The 21073-nt window shown below is 52.0% G+C and overlaps 1 pseudogene; it reads right to left on the reverse strand.

The window, feature by feature from the left end:
* Window positions 1-2401: 2401 nt before the first annotated feature.
* LOC120689241 lies at window positions 2402-11386 on the reverse strand (annotated as a pseudogene).
* Between the last annotated feature and the right edge of the window lie 9687 nt (window positions 11387-21073).

Genomic DNA, 21073 nt, shown 5'->3' on the forward strand with positions numbered 1-21073 from the left:
CTCTGTTGATTTTGGGTGCATAACCTCTTAAACAGGTTCTTAAGATCCTTGTTCTTGAAGTGGTCATAGAAGTTTGCACCCATATGCCTAATGCACCACCTGTTTTGGACATCGGGCCACAATGGAGGCGTTGTCGCAGTTCCACATTGCAATTTCAGTATTGATTGCAGTAGACCTGCATGCCTATTACTAATAAGGCACACATCTGGACGTGCAGCAACAACATGAATCTTCACTCGTTCAAGGAACCAATACCAACTGTCTATGTTCTCATTCTCAACAAATACAAATGCAAGCGGAACTATTTGGTTGTTGCAATCTACACCGATTGCGGTGAGTATCTGACCTTTATACCTTCCAGTCAAAAATGTGCCATCAATGCAGATCACCGGAAGACAAAACTGAAATGCTCTAACACAAGCACCTATGCAAAAGAAGGCTCGTTGCATAATTCTTTGTCCCCTAGTCACGGCTGGTACGAGGTATGTGTCATAAAAGCTTCCAGGATTTCTAGCAGCAACCTGGGATAACATACGAGGTAGTTTATCATATGATGCCTCGTATGTGCCGAACCGCATCTCGAACACCCTTTGTTTAGCCCGCCATGCCTTCAAATAACTGATGGTGTACTGGTAAGTCTGCTCAATGTGTCGAACAATCATTTTTGGCTCATAATTTAGGTTGTCCATAATAAACCCATACATTTGCTTTGCAACAAACAAGATATATTGCGATGCGAGGGAAGAACTTCTGACAACAAACAAGTGTGCTCTATCACAATGGAACATTTCCAGTTTGACTTCCATTTTCCCTTGAATGCATGTACTCGCCATGGACATCCATCATTCACACACTTCACCTCATATTCTTTACTGCCAGACTTTACGACTCTGAATTCTCATTTCAATGATATTGCCCATAGTCTCACAACATCTTTTACAGCTTCAATGTTTGGATATGTTGCACCTTGCACTACCTCATTCCCTCTGTACTCCCACTCCTGATTTCGTACATCTTCTGCGACATGACTGGCAAAACCATGCTCCTTCCACTCTTTTGGCAATGAGTATTGCTCGTCATCAGATGAGCCCTCATATTCTTCCATCTCTATTGCGGTTTGGTCTTCTGCCTCCATCTCGTCCACAATGCTATGTATCCTCTCTCCCTCATCAGCAAGGCCCTGTGGTCCCATGTTTTGGTTCTCTGTCTCTTCTGACTCATCTTGCACAACATAATTGGTCTCTCTTCTAATCCTCGGAGTTTCTTGATCTGCATAATGTTGGATTTCATTTTATGTCTTCTCCCGGATTTGAACAAGAATGGCCAGAGGCCACCCACGCTCTAGAGCTGCTTGCATGTACTTCTGCCAGTCATCAGTACTGTGTATCATCATCAATTCTCATAATTCACTTTCTACCTCCCAATTAACCAGAGACTGGACGGTGATCACATGTTTCTACCTCCCACTTACATATGGAACCAAAACACCTTTCCAGAGGTTTATCTATGGCGCTAGATGTGCACTTAAAGGCAGAAAGATCTACTCCATTTGGCCCATACATAACATTGTAGTCACCATAAAATACTTGAAACTGCATCTTGCCCGACATATCTGTATATCACATAATACTTATCGAGTTATACTCTTTACTTCACTATCTTATTCAATAATCCGTAAAAACTAAGTATGAAATTCAACTACAACGTATAAGTATTCATAACTACGTGATGACACTCAAATTCTATACTGCATATGCCAAATTCTATTCTAAATCATAATTAATTTACAAACACGTCTCTAATAGTACTGCAATTGTAATAATAAATGCGTAGTACTAATTTTCTAAACTAATTTACTACTACGTAACTACAAACTAAAGTATCATTAAACTCCTACTTAAATGGTTCTACTATAGCACTAATTAAATTAAATTACACACCCCTACTTAAATTACTCCTACTTAAATGCGTAGTATTTAAATAGAAAAATATATAAACTAAATGTACTAACCTGCAGATCACAAGTGCTGAATCCGGCAGGACTTCGCCGCTTCCCTTCTCCTCACCTCTCTCTTTTTTCTGGATTTTTGGTGGAATTTTCGGGCTCAAATGAGGAGGGAAGGGGGGTTGAATCTTATATAAGGGGGGTTACCCCGGTCGCCCGTGGGGGGGCGACAGGCCCCCCTTAGCCCGTGGGGGGGGGGCGACAGGCCCCCCTGCCGCGCCCGTGGGCTGGGCCCAGTGGTCGCCCGAGGGGGGCGACATGCCTTCTTTTTTTTCCAGGGACCTCGTTGCAAATTTGAAAAAAAATTACACTTAGGGTCTGTCGCCATATGGGGGGCGACCGGGGGTATTTTTGAAATATTTCAATATGGACATATATTTTTGAAATTTTTATTTTCTAACAATATAAAAAAAAAACCGCCTCGAGGGGAACCTTTCGCGGCATTGACAGCCCAAACTTCTCCTCCATGCTCAGCTCCTCCGCCGCCACGCCGTCGGGGAGCCGCCACGCGAAGGCGTGCAGCAGGTTTGCCAGGGTCACCTGCACCATCCTGAGCCCGAGGGTGTAACCCGGGCACATCCGGCGGCCCGACCCGAACGGCAGCAGCTCCAGGTCCTGCCCCTTCACGTCCGCGCTGCTCCGGACGAAGCGCTCCGGCCGGAACTCCGCCGCCGTGGGCCCCCACAAGGCGGGGTCGCGGCCGATGGCCCAGGCGTTGACGAACACGAGCGTGCCTGCGGGGACGTCGTAGGTGCCCGTGGACGCGTCCTCGCGGGCCAGCCGCGGCACCAGCAGGGGCGAAACCGGGTGCAGGCGGAAAGTCTCCTTCACGACGGCCTCTAGGTAGGGGAGCTTCGGGATGTCCTGCTCCGTGACGAGATGGCCGTGGCCGACGACGGCATCCAGCTCGCCGGTGGCCTTGGCCAGGACGCCGGGGTTCCTCAGGAGCTCCGACATCGCCCACTCGACGGTCACCGCCGAGGTGTCCGTGCCGCCGGCGATGAGGTCCTGTATTCGTGTGTCCATTGTTATTATTATTGTCCGTGCCAAGAGCACTAGGAGAACAGCAAAAAGCAAAATTAGTCGTGATTATCCTCTTTGTTGGAATTTGGAAATGTCGCAATCGCACTCCACGACACACCTCAGCAATGTCCCTGTCGCGAGGGGAAACGAGGACAGCACTCGATTTATTGTCTCGTTTACCATGTGCATTGCTGTTTAGCTTTCAGAACTATGTTGTCAGTGTTGTCACTCGTAGTAGTGGAGCATCTTTGTTTTGCTTTCAGAGTAGACAAGTCAGAACTAATTTGGAGTGGAAGTAGCTGTCAGGATGGTCATCAACTCATCATTAGGCGACCACAGTGGTCGTGCAGGAACTTTGTCGGTACCCCAGGACTGGGGTACCCCTCTTGCTGTGTCTAGGCAAGAGCCTTGTGGTTATCCTTAACTACGTCCAGCAGCCAGACCCCTGCAGTCCGGAGCCATGTTCACCTGACAACGGTCCCGGACCCGTCCCCTGGTTGGGAAAGGTCCGGGAGCACCACGTGTTCCGGGAGCACCACGTGTTCCGGGAGAAGCGGACGCTCAGCCTGAACAGCCGGAGGCTCCGGACCTCCTGTGGAGATCCGGACCCTCTGTCTAGTAACCGGACCCCTCACCAAGGGAAGGAATCGACACCCCGCCTCGGGGTGGTCCGGAGCCGCCACGTGTCTGCAAGTACAGACACATATATAAGGCCGCTTGGTCTCCATATTAAGGCTCACCTACCACTGCATTCATTGCGGTGGGAGGACGTCCGCATTGATGTAGCAGAAGCCGAGGCGATTCTTTGACCAGGGGGCACTATTGACTGCGTATTACCAAGATGCATAGTGGGGCTGCTGGCGCCGCCCACGCCGCACCTGTCAGTCTGCCATGACAGTTGGATACGACGGCTCGGCTTCACCCATTATGACGCCTACATAATAGCCTCAACAGGTCACGCAGCAAGCTACGTTCCCCCAACGGGCACCTTGCTGACGGGACAAGAGAAGACCTCCCTTCGTCAGAGGGTCAGCATGGCATGGAAGCTTATCGGAGGAAAGATTCGCAACCGCTGTAGCCATTTAAGTACTCTGCGCAGTATGCTACACAATCACGTTGAGCCCACCTGTCGGGGCCTCAACGTCCTATGTATCCGCACCCCTTGGTCTATAAAAGGGGGGCGTCCGCTAGAAGAAAACTCAGGCTGGGTGAAAACCAAGACCCGGCAGAGGATAGCTTCATACACAACCAAGATCAATACCTCTCGCAGTGGATGTAGGGTATTACGCTCCGGCGGCCCGAACCACTCTAAACTCGTGTGTTCTTGCGTTCTTGTCTCAGAGCCAGATTAGCCCAATCACCTAGTACTTCCCCGAGTACTCCCTCTCTGGGAATAGGCGGGTGCGTTCCGCTACCCGGCTGTGGGTACCCAAAAAACCCACGACAAACTTGAATTTGCGTCTTTCAAGATGGAGCTTCTCTTCCAAGAAATGGTTGCACTCAATTATTTTTTGCCCAATTTATAGTTTGCCACTATAAAACATATAAGTCACCAGTTGGTTATGTCTCCATTGTTCTTCCAAACCATGCACAAGAATTAAAGAACCTATACTCAGGCCAGCTAAAATGATGACAAAATTAAACTGAAAGTTCTGGTTGTTCTGAACACTAAAATAATATTCTAACCGACACATTCTACCTGCATGTCCGGCAAATATGTTTTTTGTTTCACTAGACAAAGCAGTCCTTGCATTACCTAGAGAACAAAAAAAAGTTTCTAAATTGTGTATCATAGGAGACTGCCTTGTTATGTCCAAAACCACAAGTATGTCTGGATTAACTGATTAGATTGATTAGGATCATATCACTGTAACAATATAATGCATCTTGTTAATAAGTGTAGTGTCTTGTCTTACCAGAACGAATCCCTTGACGCCATGCCGCTCGATCGGGGCCTCGAGGGTGGGGTCGTCAGCGAGCTCCAGCAGCAGGTCCACCATGTCCGTGGCGACTCCTCGCCTGCCTGCCGCCGCCGCTCGTTGGGCTCGTCCACCACGTGCTCCAGGAACCGGTCGAACATCTTGGCCAGCCTCTTCATCCTCCTGACATACCCCTGCGGGTCCTACCCGCTGAGCCACGGGATGAAGTCCCCGATGCTGTGCACGCCATTGAGGACGAACAGCTCGTCGACCATCCACCTGAACACGCCCGGCGACACCGGCGAGCCGGCGGCGCCCTCCCCGTCCCCGACGTACTTCCTGCCCAGCGCCATGCGCTGTAGACTTCAACTCGCCGGCGCCCATCGCCGGAGACGATGAACACACCCTAGAACACTCAGAGAACGTACGCACACACGCGAGATGGCAGTAGAAACACATGGTAGTTTTGGTGCCCAAGTGACAAGCGTTTTTCATGTATTGATAACAGATTTATACTCCAAATTGCAACTGAAAGCAAGTGTCTAAACTGTGTCACGCACGCTGCGATTCCAACGCCTTCGTTTTGATCGCGCCATCCCACGACCTGAAGACTAGCTCCTCGCCTCCACTACCCCTAGGACTCAACGGAAAGAAAGGAACACCACTGCATGTGTTCATGTAGATGCTCTGTACAATGACGCTCTCATCGTGGTCAATGATGAGCTCCTTTATTCTAGCTAGGCCAAGCACACGACCGAGTCTGGATTATCCAACAATCTCCCCCTTTCCATACTTGGCTCACTTCAGCTTGACTATGCCAATCTTGTCGCGAAGTTCACAGAACCTCGCCCGCCCTAATGACTTCGTCAGGACATCAGCAAGCTGCTCTTCAGTGCTCACATAGTCCAGGCATATCCTCCCTTCCTCCACAGACTTACGAATATAATGGAATTTTGTATCAATGTGCTTACTTCTGTCATGCAGGACGGGATTCTTGCTTAGGGCGATTGCTGATTGATTATCCATCTTCAGGACAGGCGGCTGAACCTTGACACCTACAATGTCGCTCAGCATCCTGGCAAGCCACACAGCCTGACATGCACCCACTGCACCAGCCACGTATTCAGCTTCACATGATGAAAGAGCCACCACCTTCTGCTTGTGGGACTGCCAGGAGATCGGCATCTCACCCATGAAGAAGATCACCCCAGTAGTGCTCTTTCTATCATCAACATCTCCCCCCAAATCACTGTCACTGTAGACCACTAACCTGTTGCAGCTATCTGAACATTTGGGGTAGACAATCCCATAATCTACTGTCCCTGCAATATATCTCAGCAAATGCTTAACTGCTGCAAAATGCTCCAGCCTAGGCTTCTCCATGAATCTGCTGACATACCCAACAACAAAAGAGATATCTGGCCGGGTGTGAACCAAGTACCGCAGACTGCCCACCAAGCTGCGATACATTGTTGCATCAACTTCTACTGTTGTGCCCCTGTTGGACAGTTGGAGCCGAGCCTCCATTGGCGTATGACAGAGGTTGCAGCTTTGCATTCCAGCCTTCTCAAGCAGCTTCCTTGGATATGCTGCTTGCCCAAGAGTGATAGTCCTTCTACCCTACTTCACCTCAATCCCAAGATAGAAAGAGAGGAGTCCCAAATCACTCATACGGAACACATTCCGCATCTCCTCCTTGAACCCTTCAACAATTACTGAGTCTGCACGCGTGATGATAAGGTCATCTACATAGACTCCAACTACTACACGTGAAGCCTCCATCCCCTTTGTGTACATGCCATACTCACTATCACATCGGGTGAATCCGAGATCACGGAGACTCTTGTCAAGCTTCACATTCCAGGCGCGAGGGGCTTGACGCAGCCCGTACAGTGCCTTGTTCAGCTTCAGCACTTTCTCCTCATGTCCGGCAGCAATGAACCCCGGCGGCTGCTGGACATACACCTCCTCCTCGAGCTCGCCATTGAGGAACGCTGACTTGATATCCATGTGATGCACAAGCCAACCCTCCGCGCAGCAACAGCAAGCAGCATCCGAACTGATTCCATCCTTGCGACAGCGGCGAACACCTCACCGAAATCCATGCCTTGCTAATGCATGTACCCCTTGGCGACGACCTGAGCTTTGTGCTTGACAATGGTGCCCTGCTCATCGCGCTTGACCTTGAAAACCCACTTCAAGCCAATTGCCTTGTGAACCCGGGGCAGCTTCACTAGCTTCCATGTACTGTTCTGCTCAATGGACGCCATCTCCTCCTTCATGGCCTTGAGCCAGCACTGTTCCCCTTTAGCTTCCTCAAATGTGGCCGGATCCCCATCACCAGCAGCCAACAGCAGCTCCCCTTCAGCTGTTCCTCCCCCTGCATCCTCCAGAGGTGCTGCCCCTCTGGCATAAATGTCGTCGAGTAGCCTGAAACGCAGGGGATCACCAACATCATTGTCGGCGTCGAGGTCGAGTCCCTGGCTTGGTGGAGACACGAACTCCACCCTTCCAGGCTGCTGCGGTGGCGAGGCATCCCCACCAGACATGTTGGCTCCACCCGGCGTGCTCGGCGTCGCGCTCCGGATTGAACCGACCGGCGCGCTCGCTGTCGCACCGCGGCCAGCACCTCCTAGCGCGCTCGACGTCGTACTCCGGCCCGCGCTCTGTGCAGTCGATGTCGAGCGTGGCGTTGACTCGATGCTTGGTGGTGCCCCGCCCGCACCTGCAGCACCCGGCACGTAGACGTACTGGACGATGAATGGGTCGCCGCCGACGCTGTCGATGTTCGTCTTGGCACCGCCCTGATTCCAGTTCCACGTGCGCCCTTCCTCGAACACCATGTCCCGAGACACGTGCACCCGATCAGTGACTGGGTTGTAGAGCTGGTAGGCTTTTGTGCCCGGCTCATACCCAATGAACACCATCGGCGTGCTCCTGTCGTCCAGCTTCCGCAGATGGCCTCCCATGTTCTTGACATGTGCAACATAGCCAAAGGTATGAAGAAAGTGTACGGCAGGCTTGGAACCATACCAGGCTTCATATGGAGTCTTATCCTCCAAACTTCTTGTCGGCGCGCAGTTGAGGACGAAGACGGCTGTCGTCACAGCTTTACCCCAGAAGCGGCCAGGGACGCCCATCGCCTTGAGCATGCACCGTGCCATCCCCAGCACGGTTTGGTTGCGGCGTTCCACCACGCCATTTTGGTGCGGCCTGTATGGCGCGGTGAGGTGTCCCTGGATCCCCTGAACGGCGTAGTGCTCCCCGAATGCCCGCGCTGTGAACTCCCCACCACGGTCAGTACGCAGCGTTCCCAGCTTGTGGCCGACCTCCGCCTCAGCCCTCGCCTGCAGGCGGATGATCGCCGTTGCCGCCTCGTCCTTGGTGGCCAGCAGCACTAGCCACATGTACCTGCTCATGTCATCGATGGCGAGCAGGAACATCTTTTTGCCACCGGGCGTCTCCGGCATGATCGGCCCACATAGATCAGCGTGGACCAGCTCTAGTTGCCGCCTTGCCCTGAACTTGCTTGCCGCCGGGAACGGGAAGCGACGCTGCTTGCCCACCAAGCACCCGTTGCAGACTTGATCAACTTGCTCGATCCTCGGAAGGCCGCGCATCATCTCCCCCTTCGACAACTTCTACAGCCCCTGGAAACCGAGGTGTCCAAATCGGGCATGCCAGCACCACGACGCCTCCTCGGTGTGCGCCGCCAGGCACACCGGCTTGTCGACGGTGAGGTTCAGGTCGTAGAGCCGGCTCGCCCCGCGCTGCACCACCGCAACGAGCCATCACCGTGGATCCCAAATCTTCAGTGCGCCATTCTCCAGCAGGATCTTGAGGCCTTCTTCCTCCAGCTGGCCCAGGCTGATGATGTTCGCCGTCAGCCTGGGGATGTGGTACACGCCGGTGAGCCACTGGTGCTCCTCTGTCTTGCACCTGAAGAGCATCGTCCTGCGGCCCTCGATGTCGATGGTGGATCCGTCCCCAAAGTGAACGGATCCGCGGACCCCTGAGTCGAGCTCCGCGAAAGCCGATCTGGCACCCATCATATGGTTCGTCGCACCCGTATCGAGGATCCAACGGGCGGTGTCGCCGTCGCCCTTCTCCCCGAGCTGGACATAGAGTTTGTCTTCATTGAGGTGCACGGCCGCCGGCGGCGCTGCCTGCGTGACGGGAGGAGATGGAGAGGGATTGGCTTTCTGGGCCAACACAGCAGCGACTAACAAGCTGTGCTCCTGCTCCTCTTACACTTGGGCTGCATGGCCTGCAAATCATGTTTCCGCTTTGGGCACTCACGGGCCCAATGCCCCTTCAGCCCACAGTAGCGGCACTCGTCACGGCCGACGTCGCTGTTCCCACCACGTGCGCCATCGTCATTGTGGCTGCCGCGCGCGCCGTCGCCGTTGCCGCTGCGTGCACCGTCGCAGCGACCACCTCGCGCGCCTCCCTTCTTCTGGCCTCCACCGCGTCCAGACTTGCCGCGACCTCCACCACGGCCGCTCCGCTGGCCTCCCCATGAGGCGGTTGAGCTCCCTGATGCCTGCCCCTTGTCGGCGCCGATGTTGAGCCGCTTGGACAGCCGCGTCACCAGCTCATCCTCCGTCAGGTTCTACTGCGCGAGGCCGGTGCCGCCGCCAGTGAGAGCATGCTGTTTCTCCGTGGCCTTGAGGTGACCGACCAGCTCCTCAACCGGGACATCCTCCACGTTGTGGAGTATCTCGATCAACATGGCGATTTGATGGTACCGCGGCGGCAGCGCCTGAAGGAACTTGAGGACGACCGTCACCTCGTCGACCTCGTCACCGAGAGTCCTCCGCTGCTGCACCACCCCATTGATGCGCACAGAGAATTCGTCGATCGACTCGCCATCCTTGAACACCAGGGAGTCGAACTCCCTGCGCAGCATTTCTTCCTTGGCCCGGCGCAGCCTCTTGATGCCAAGGTTGGCCGTCTTGAGGTCCTCCCAAGCCGCCCTCGCACTGGGCTTGTTCACCATGATCTCCTGGAGCTCTGGCGGGACAGACTTGCAGATGGCCTCAAGTGCCATCAGGTCATCATCCTCGTCGATGTAGCCGTGGTCGACGGCGTCCCAGAGATGCCGGCCCTTGAGCATGAGCTGCATCACCGCCGCCCACGTGTCGTAGTTGGTCTTGGTGAGCATCGGCCATCCGGCTCCCCCGATGTCCTTGATGCGACGCTCCACCATACACTCCACCACCACAATTCCATCGTGGCACCGCGGGCGCGGCCGGTACCACGGTGGCGACGGTGACTGCCGTCGGCTCCCACCCGGCGGAGTCCTTGACGCCCCGCCGAGGTTGGGCAGCGACGATATGGCTCCCCGGTGTCGCAACCGGCTCTGATGCCACGTGTAGACTTCAACTCACCGGCGCCCGTCGCCGGAGACGATGAACACACCCTGGAACACTCAAAGAACGCATGCACACACACGAGATGGCAGTAGAAACACACGGTAGTTTTGGTGCCCAACTGACAGGCGTTTTTAATGTATTGATAACAGATTTATACTCCAAATTACAACTGAAAGCAAGTGGCTAAACTGTGCCATGACGCTGCAATTCTCACGCCTCTATTTTGATCGTGCCATCCCACGACCTGCAGACTAGCTCCTCGCCTCCACTACCCCTAGTTCTCAACGGAAAGAAAGGAACACCACTGCATGTGTTCATGCAGATGCTCTGTACAACGACGCTCTCATCGTGGCCAACAATGAGCTCCTTTATTCTAGCTAGGCCATGCACACGATCGAGTCTGGATTATCCAACATGCGTGAGATCACGTTGAGGCTCAGCATAAGTAGGTGCTCCTTGATGAGCACGATGCCACCGCGCCACCCCGACGACGTGAGATCGTGCAGGTGGACGTGCTCCTGCAACTGGAGCTGCCTGGCGCGGACGTTCTCTTGCGACCGGAGCTGCCTGGCGCTGAAGAGCTTGGTCTACCACAGCTTGCGCGCCTGGCGCCAGTAGGGGCCGTAGGGCGACCAGACGATGTCGGAGAAGTCGTAGGCGGTGTACCTCCCGGACGCCATCTTGGGGCAGTCGATGAACACGGTGTCGTGGGTGTGGAGGACGAATTTGGCCGCATCCACGGACGAGGCGACGACGACGGGGACAGAGCCGAAGCACAGCGATAGGAGCGGTCCGTGCCGCGCGGCGAGCCAGTGGAGGGAGCGCTGCGGGAGGGAGCCAATCTGGTGGAGGTTCCCGATCACCGGCCACAGCCGAGGGCCCGGCAGGAGGTTGTACTTGCGGGTGGCGGTGCTACGCCGGCGGTGGAGCACGGTGACGAGGAGGAGCGCAGTGGCCAGCACGGCGCTGAGGGAGGACGACCATGGCGGCGGCGGCTCCATCGGAGCTTATGCTTGTGAGGTGGGATTGGGAACTGGGGCGTGGTGTGCTCTGCGTCGAAATGGGTGGTGATGCATCTGAAGTGGTGGGTGGTGATTGGGTGATCAGTGATCACATGGGCGGATCCAGGAGATCAAGAAAGGGGGGGCTCAATCTCCCCTTCTTCTTCCTCTTTTCCTTCTTTCCCTTCTTCTTCCTCCTCCTCTCTTCTCCTTCCTCCTCTTCATCTAGGTTTAGAAATTGTTGGGGGGGGCTTCAGGGGGGCTCCAAAGGATCTATGGGGGTAGGGGGGCTCTAGGCCCCCCTGCCCCCACATTGGATCTGCCCCTGAGTGATCAGGCGAGTGTCTTTTCTCCGTCCATGCCATGGCAAGTGCTGGTGGTAGGGCAAGATGGATAGATTCCCATCCGTTTATTATTCGTATCCTATGCATCTTATCCAAAATCTCTTTCGATGAGTGTGTTTTATTTCTGGATTACACAGTATATACGAACAGATGGCAATTGTTCATCTTAATGAAACACGTGTTCGGGAACATTCTAAAAAAATGTCAATATATTTCTGTAGTAGACCCGCCAAAATTAAACCGGCTTAAGTGCGCTAACTATCATCTTAATAAATAATCCAGTTGCCACGCACTTAAAACGCTGTAATCTGGCAGTCCGTCGGGTAATTCCCGATTGAACTACTGTACTCCAGGACAACAAATTGCACGGAAAGGCTCGCACGAAGACAAGCACAGATGACACAAGCATACAAGAAATCTCAAATTAATTTACAACACTGGTTTTACATATAGGTTTCGAATACAAACGACAGAATTCAAACGCAGCGAAAACTTTAAAACAGAGTTCAGTTTGAAATATGATAACTACGACACGACGATACAAGGTGAGCTCCACATCTTGCCCACCGATGTGTTGCCAACCTGCCCGAGCTTCAAGGCGAAGACGGGACCCACTTGATGGTCCAACCAGCAGGAAGAGGATGACCAGTCCAAGACGCAAAGATCTCCTCAAAGTCAGCGGGAACACAACCTGCTCATAAGGGTTACAAGCAAACCCTGGGTATATTAATACTCGCAAGACTTACCCGACTAATGGTATATACTTAGCCGACTCCTAACCATGCAGGGATTTTTGGCTCTGAGGTTTGTTTTGCTGAAAAGCTCGTAATGGTTGGTCCTTACTTTCAATGTTTTAGCCAAGTTTAAAGTGCCAAGTACCACTAGGTTTGCATAACTATCTAGAGCAATCATGGTGTAACATATTAATTCTTCAAGAATAAAATAGCCAACAAATAATCCTTCTGTTTCCATTCCAATCCTTTACTACGATGTGACACAGTGACCAAGGCTCTCATATCCGCGAGTCACGGTGAATCGATCCGATTTAACCTTTCAAGGTGGACCTAACCAACACGAAACATGTAAGCCTCGTCGGGCCACGCGCATCAACTATTTCCATCTTTACCACGACACTTGAACCACGCCTGCTAAAACGCAGGTGATGGGCCCCTCACGGCGAACTCCCAGAGAACCCGAAGGCGGCATCCTATCCAACACCCGCCAACTCCCACGCCCAGCATAGCAGGTCGGAATTCAAAATATCGTTCTAAAGCGGTACACAGCTTATCGGTTTCGACTACCTCCTACTTCCGGCATACGATTAGTACTGTTCAATCCTTGATCAACAATACCAACAACGGTACGGTCCTCAATCGACTCAGGTGGAGTCTCACTTTCCATTTATTCCATATCCATTACCAATTCATCTCTGCCTGGTCTCCATTTTCTTTCCTCATTGATTCATTCTCAAGTACTAATTCCATAAGTCACAAGACCTATATCTCGCGAGTGACAGTAAATCACTCGACTTCTACCGCGTTCCTACTTAGCAAGCATTTCTAACGGTGCCTATATACTAGTAAAGACTCATAGGTACCTAGGGATCATGCATCTAGGGTTCCAACCCGCTCCTAGAAACTTAATGCACAATACTTAATTAAGAACATTGAATAATTTAAAAGTAGGGGCTATGCTCCGGGGCTTGCCTTGCAGGTCAGCGGGGTTAGCTACTTCTTCCGGAGCTTGCTCGCCTGCTTCCTCCTGCGGCTCTCCTGCTTGCGGCTCCTGGACCGGCTCAGTAACCAGCTCGTAGACTACTTCGTTAGCAGCGTCTACACGAATGAAAGAATGCCATGCACTAGTTAGGATAACATTGCGATGAAGAAATGTATAAGTGCTCATGATGCGATGCAATGCGATACAATGCAAAATGAGCCACAATGCAAAGATGAGGCTACTAAATTAATTTCAGAATTTTTAGATCAACAAAACTGCAGATATTAAATAAATAAGATCAAACACAAAGTAAATTCTAGCAGAGATAAAACTAACATTTAACATGCATGAGTATTTTTCCTCTGAAGTTCTGGATCTAAAAAAACTAAAAAAATTTACTTTGCATTTTTAGAATTTTTCTACATTTTTCTATGAATTAAACAAGGTTTCAGCCAATTAAACAATTATTGGAAAAATCCTAAACCCTAAACAGGGGCTGACGGCCGGGCCCCACTGGTCAGTGAGAGGCAATAGACCAGCCCCAGGCTTGCCAGCCCCGCCCGCCCTAGCCATGGCCGGCGCACAGCCAGGCACGGCAGCAGCGGCGGCGTTCCAGCCATCCCGCGGTCGGCGCGGGGGCACGGCCCGCGACGGCGCGGCGACGTCCATGGTGGCTGTGGCGGCGTTCCGGCGGTGGGAGCGCCGGAAAGGAAGGGGAAAAGAGACAGGGAGGAAGAGTATGGTGCGGGGAAGCTCACAGCGCACTCGAATCGGATGGAGAAGGGCCGGAGGTGGGGGCTCGGCGAGAGGGGGCGGAGCTCCGGCAAAGCTCCAATGGTGGCCGGCGAAGGAGGGGTCGATTCGGCGGGGAAGTGACTCAATCGAGATCGAGGACGTGGGGAGGAGGTGAGGGACGTGGTTGGGGAGGTGCTCCCGGAAGGAATCGACGGATGGTGGCGCGAGCTAGCCGGAGCGGCGACGGGGGCGCTGCTCTGCCCCTGCTCGGCACGGGCCGACCGAAGGAAGAGGAAAGGCAGCTCGGAAGGGGAATGGCACTGGGAGAGAATAAGGGTGGCCTGTGGAGTGTGAGGAGTGTTGCAACAGCCAACGCGTGGAAGAGCTGGTGCCGAGGTGCAGTCGCCGGCATGGGCACCGGTACTGGGAACAGGGAGGGAGCAGGTGGCATAGTGTGAGGGAATTCAAATGAATTTGAGCTAACTTTGACTAGCTAAAACTCCAAATTCCATACTAGAACTCGAAATTTAGCCAAAACAAAAGTTGTAGAGGAGGATGAGATCTACAACTTTGATGTTGGGCAAAAATTGATCTGAGCGCTAGAATTTGCAAAAAAACAAGAACAAGAATGCAGTTTAACATGAAATGTAATAACCCAGCATGATTAAGGTCACTGACTATGCTTATCAATGATTATAGATTAAGCACATGATTAGCACTCTTTTAACACTGGGGTGTTACAGCCCTCCCCCCTTAAGAGAATCTCACCCCGAGATTCATGCACGAGGGAATTAAGGCGGAAGGTTAAGTGCGAGGTACCTTGATGAGTGCTCAGGAACTCAGGATATTAGGACTTCAGAAATTCCTCCGGCTCCCAAGTGGCTTCAGCTTCAGAATGATTACTCCACTGAACTTTATAGAATCTGGTGGTACTGTGGCGAGTAACTCGCTCCTTGCGATCAATGATCCTGATAGGATGCTCAGGATACGTGAGATCAGACTCTAGCTGAATCGATTCACTTTCAACTTCTTCAGTCGGAACTCCAAGACACTTCTTGAGTTGTGACACATGGAAGATGTTGTGAATTGCAGAAAGATTTGCAGGAAGATCCAATCGATAAGCTACCGGACCGCACCTTTCCACAATTGGATAAGGACCAATGAAGCGCGGAGCCAACTTCCCTCTTAACCCAAACCTTTGAACGCCTTTCCAAGGTGACACTTTTAAGTAGACGTGATCACCGATCTCAAAGATGAGTGATCGACGCCTTTTATCGGCATAGCTTTTCTTACGAGACTGCGCAATTTTCAAATTCTCTTGGATAAAACGGACTTGTTCTTTGGCCTCTTGAACCATGTCGGGCCCAAAAATAACTCTCTCCCCAGGTTCAGACCAATTTAGAGGAGTACGGCTGAAGTGTTCCCTCATAAGAGTGGACTTAAATGTGTTACAAACATCAGTCCCATGAGGCTGATGACACATTTATTACATCAGATGGTTCATTACCGTACAACTCTATGCGGTAGTGAGCAGAGAAGCGCCACTATCGCGAGGATTACAATCCATACACATGCAATGATATTAAATACAAAAAGAAAGTCATCAGAGTCTTGCACCATGCGGTATATCTTGCGGGTGACCCTAATCCACAGGCAAGACTGGGTGCAAGATGGTACCCTACTCAACGTCGTCAGGTACAAAGTCTGGATCTTCTTCTGTAAAAATAAAGAATGGGGTGAGTACAAACGTACTCAGCAAGTCCAACCACACCCACGGAGGGGGTATAAACAGAATATAATGCACATGGTAAATCAAGGATAAGGCTAGGGTTTGATTTGCGGAAAACAATATTTTATGCAGGGGTTCATTTGAGAGAAAGCATTTTCCAAAACCAGTTTTCTTGTTCCGATTAACACGAGGGGTTGATCCACACAGGATCCAAGTTTTAAGCTGCTACCAGACTCCTCATCCACCGTAGCACACGGCACAACTGCCGAACACATTTCCAAAACAACTCACGCCAACCCATCCCACAATAAACACTAGTTATGTGACCACACCGTAACTCGCCCAGTACCGTGGGCATGGTTATTCGAATAGATTCTTTACACTGCATAGGTGTGCAACTTTACCCACAAGCGGGGTACCGCAACTCGATCACCTTAGTATCGGTGCAGATCCCAACAAAGCCATTACCCACCTTAGCTAGACCTGACTAGCCATCACGGGATGCACCAAGGGGTCATTGACCTATCACAGAGGTTGTAACCGGGGCATAAGTCACACAGAGCTAATCCCTTCTCCTTGATCACCCGTTGCTCTCAGCTCTCCTGATGGCTACCAGACGAACTAGTGGGGTTTATGCTAAGCCGTTGCCCATACAACGGTCGAGTGGTTTGCACGATAGTGGAGTTAGGTGAGATGACACACCAACTCGGTCCTTAGTGGTGACAAGATGGATATCTCCCTTCCTTGCTCTGCCACATAGGCACGAACACACCAATCGGCAAATCACACAGAAATGCCATCCATCCCGTCTAAACTCATCTTTCGAAAATTCCACTTTTATCCCTTCCCACACACACACACCTTTTCTTTATAAAAATAAGTTGTATTGTGTATAAGATCCTAAGCGTTCTAGCAGCGATTAACGTCCAAACAAAACACATTCAGACATTAATCTAGGTGGTCAAGGAATGGTTATAACAAATCAAGGGGTGGCTATCCAACCGTGTTTTCAGCAGGCAAAACATATGCAATTTTATAAAACAGGCCAATAGGTTGTGTTTATAAAAACTAGGACAAAAGCATGCATCAAAGGATGGGATTGAACTTGCCGTCTTCGAAGCCTTCGGGGAAGTCCTGATCAAGGTGCTGTCCTTCGGGTTCAGGATCGCAGAACTGATCCTCGTTCACTTTCTCACAGTACTACTCATCAACGGGCTCTCCTTCGTTCACACTGTGATCTACGACGCATACAAACAAACACACAATCAAGAAAAAGAAATGAAAGTTTTATCGTCGAACTCGAATCGGAAACAATTAAGATATGGAGTTCGTAATATTTTTAGGTGGTTTCCTAATGGCATGGACAAAATTATGTCATGAGTGGCGTGGTAAAGTTTTAGATCGATCCGAGGTCGTTTGATGCATGAAATGATAAGTTAATGGGTGTTTAGGGCCTAAACAAGGGGCCAGGGACTTGTTTGTAATTAGTAAAAGGGCCTGATTAGAATTTCGAGAGTTGTTTGGGTCATTTTGGGAAAGAGTAAGGTTTTATTTATAAATGTATTTATATGGTAGAAGGTTTATTTGGAAATATATTAAAGGAAGGGTTTCATTTGCAAAAATGTTAAAAGGTGGGATGGTTCTTAAGTAATTAGAAGAAGGGCCAGGGGGTTATGGGCAAAATGCCATATCTTCTCCCTCCCCTCGCGCTGGGAAAATAGGGGAGGGGGCGGCGTGTCACCGAAGACAGCCCTGGGCCGGCGGCCTGGCCCGAGAGCGGCTCTGGGTGAGGGAAAAAAGGTGAGAGAGACCCGAGGGGCCGATTCCCCCCTTCGATTTGGGGACAGGAGGCCCGCAGGGCGGGGATTCATGGCGTCGGCGATCAGTAGGCGGCGGCGGCAATGGTAGCGCCGTGGTGGGGGTCGACAGCGGCCAAGGTGAGGAGGGAGAGTGAGAGGGAGGCGAGAGGGTCCCACTGCACCTCTTACCCTAGGCAGAGGCAGCGCGTGGAGGCGGCTCCGTGGTGGCCGGCGATGGTGGTGGTGGCGCTAGAAGGTTAGGGAGGAGGCGCGGCTCGTGGTGGCGGTGATTGCGGAGCTCGGAGGCGGGGCAGGGGCCTCTTTATAGCCGCGGGAAGGCGGTGGGGAGAGGTGCGAGGAGGTGGCTGGTCGGTGCCGGCCGGCGAGCGGCGCGGGGCGCCTTAATGGCGTCCGGCGTCGCGACACGGCGGCGTGGGCAGCGAGGCAGGTCACAGCATGAGGTGACGGCTCGGGCAGGCATGCGCGGGGCAGGCGGTGCAGTGCTCGACGGCGGGAGGCGCGGCGAGCAGTGGCGTGTGCTCCACGTGGGTGCAGTGCACGCACAGGCGGCCGGCGGCGATGGCGGCACAGGAAGGCGGTGCAGTGCTCGACGGCGGGAGGCGCGGCGAGCAGTGGCGTGTGCTCCACGTGGGTGCAGTGCACGCACAGGCGGCCGGCGGCGATGGCGGCACAGGAAGGCGGTGGCAGGTCGGTGAGCAGCGTGGCGGGGCCCGGAGCACACGAAACGCGTGCTGCGCATGGCGGTGCAGGACGGGCGGGCGTGCGGTGTGTGGGTGCGGCGTGCGCGGTGTCGCGGTGTCGTGGCTCGGGGTGGCGAGCCCGTGCTCGCGCGTGCGCGTGTGCGTGTGCGTGGGCACGGCCTGGGGGTGGTGTGCGCGCGCGGCGAGAGGGTGGTGGCGAGCTGCTTTTGGCGGCGAGGGTGGGGAGGGAGCCGGGCGCGCTCGGCGAGCAAGGGAGGCCGGGCGGCTCTGGAGCGCGCGCAGGGGGGGAGAGGAAAGGAAGGGAGGAGGAACGGGGAGAGAAAATAGAAAAGAAAATGGAAAATAGAAAAGAGAAAAGAAAAAGGAAAAAGAGAGAGAGAAAGAGAGAAAGAGAGAGGGAGGGAGATATTCGTGCCGGCGCCGATCGCGGCGTCGACCGTGGCTGCTCACGCACGCACATTGGTCGGGCATGGCACGGCGGTCGGTGGTTCATGGCGCGCGGCACAGGAAAAAGAGAGGGCCGCGACAGTGATTGACATCGGGAGATCGGGAGATCAGGCGGGAAACGATTCTTGGACAGGAAAGGATTGAGCTCAACGATGAAAGATTTCGAAAATTATAATTAGCGCGTGTTTTATTTTGTTTCATTTTTTCGGAATGTCACAAACCTACCCCACTTAAAATGAATCTCGTCCTCGAGATTCAGCTGGTTCCTAAAGAGGTGGGGAAACTCCTTCTTCAGAGCATCTTCGCGTTCCCACGTGGCTTCTTCTACTCCGTGTCTGCTCCATTGAACTCTGCAATTCCGTACTTTGGAATTTCTTGTCTTTCTTGTGACAGTGTCCAGAATCTTGACCGGTATCTACTGATATCGCAAGTTTGGCTGCAGATCTATTGCTTCTATTGGCACGTGTTCTGTCTCGGGTACCTTTAAACACCTTCTTAATTGCGAGACATGAAATACCGGGTGTATATCCGACATTTCTTCCGGTAGCTCCAGACGGTACGCTACTGCTCCGACTTTCTTTAGAACTCGGTACGGTCCAATGTACCGAGGGGCCAACTTTCCTTGCACCTGAAACCTTCGGGTTCCTCGAATGGGTGAAACCTTGAGATAAACGAAATCTCCTGGGTGGAAACTTATTTCCCGTCTTCTCTTGTCCGCGTAGCTCTTCTGTCAAGACTGGTCTGCTTTCAGCTTTTCTCTAATCTCGGCAACTCCTTTATAAGTGCGGGCCCGACTAGGGCACATTCTCCAATTTCTGACCACATCAGGGGAGTTCTGCACTTTCTCCCGTAGAGGGCTTCGAACGGCGACATGCCTAAACTCGCTTGATAACCGTTGTTGTATGAAAATTTTGCATAAGGTAAACTTTGTTCCCAATCCTTGCCATAGGTGAGAACACATGCTCTCAACATATCCTCCAAAATCTGATTCACTCTTTCTGTCTGGCCATCCGTCTGTGGGTGATAGGCGGAGCTGAAATCCAACTTGGTGCCCATGGCTTTATGCAAACTTTTCCAAAACCTAGAGGTGAACTGGGTCCCTCTATCTGAAACAATGCGGCTGGGTACACCATGCAACTTCACTATGTTCTCCACATAGAGCTTGGCTAGCTTTTCTCCACCGTAGTTGGTTCGTACGGGTATGAAGTGAGCCGCTTTAGTGAGTCGGTCCACTATTACCCATATGGAGTCATGTCCTTTCTGGGTTCTGGGTAAACCCACTACAAAATCCATTCCTATCTCGTCCCACTTCCAAACCGGGATGGGTAGGGGTTGCAACAGCCCTGCCGGCTTCTGATATTCGGCCTTGATTCTTTGACAAGTATCACAATGGGAAACAAACCGTGCAATATCCGCCTTCATCCCATTCCACCAATATTTTTGTCTTAAGTCCATATACATTTTGGTGGATCCTGGGTGAATGGAATATGCCGAGTTGTGAGCTTCATCCAAGATTATTTGCCTGAAGTCTCCTTTCTGGGGCACACAAATTCTATCTTTATACCATAAGGTTCCCCTATTTTCCACCCTAAAATCTGGTGCCTTATTTTCTCCAGTCTGCCTCCGGATTTCCATTAGCCCCTTGTCCGAACTTTGTGCCTTTCTGATTCTATCCTCTAGTGTGGATTGGATGTTCAGCACTTGGCTAGAACCTCGAGGAACAATGTGCACATTCAATCGTGCCATTTCCTCTCGCAGATGATCCTCCTTGGGTCCATAGGATTTCCGGCTTAGGGCATCAGCTACCACGTCTACTTTTCCGGGGTGGTAATAGATTTCCAAATTATAATCCTTAACAAATTCCAGCCATCTTCTTTGCCTTAAGTTCAAATCCGGCTGGGTGAAGATATACTTCAGGCTCTTATGGTCAGTATAAATCTCGCACTTATTTCCAATCAAATAATGCCTCCAAATTTTAAGTGCGTGCACTACGGCTGCAAGTTCCAGATCATGGGTTGGATAATTCTGCTCATGAGGCCTGAGCTGGCGGGAAGCATATGCAACGACTTTCCCGTCTTGCATGTGTACACAACCCAATCCTTGTCGGGATGCATCACAATAAATGACAAAATCCCGATGAATGTCCGGTAGGGTCAGCACTGGGGCGGTCGTCATCCTATTCTTCAATTCTTGAAAACTCCTCTCACATGACTCTGTCCAGGTGAATTTCTTCTCCTTCTTGAGCAGTTCTATCATGG

This window comes from Panicum virgatum, chromosome 9N, assembly GCF_016808335.1.
Source record: "Panicum virgatum strain AP13 chromosome 9N, P.virgatum_v5, whole genome shotgun sequence".
Lineage (NCBI taxonomy): Eukaryota > Viridiplantae > Streptophyta > Magnoliopsida > Poales > Poaceae > Panicum > Panicum virgatum.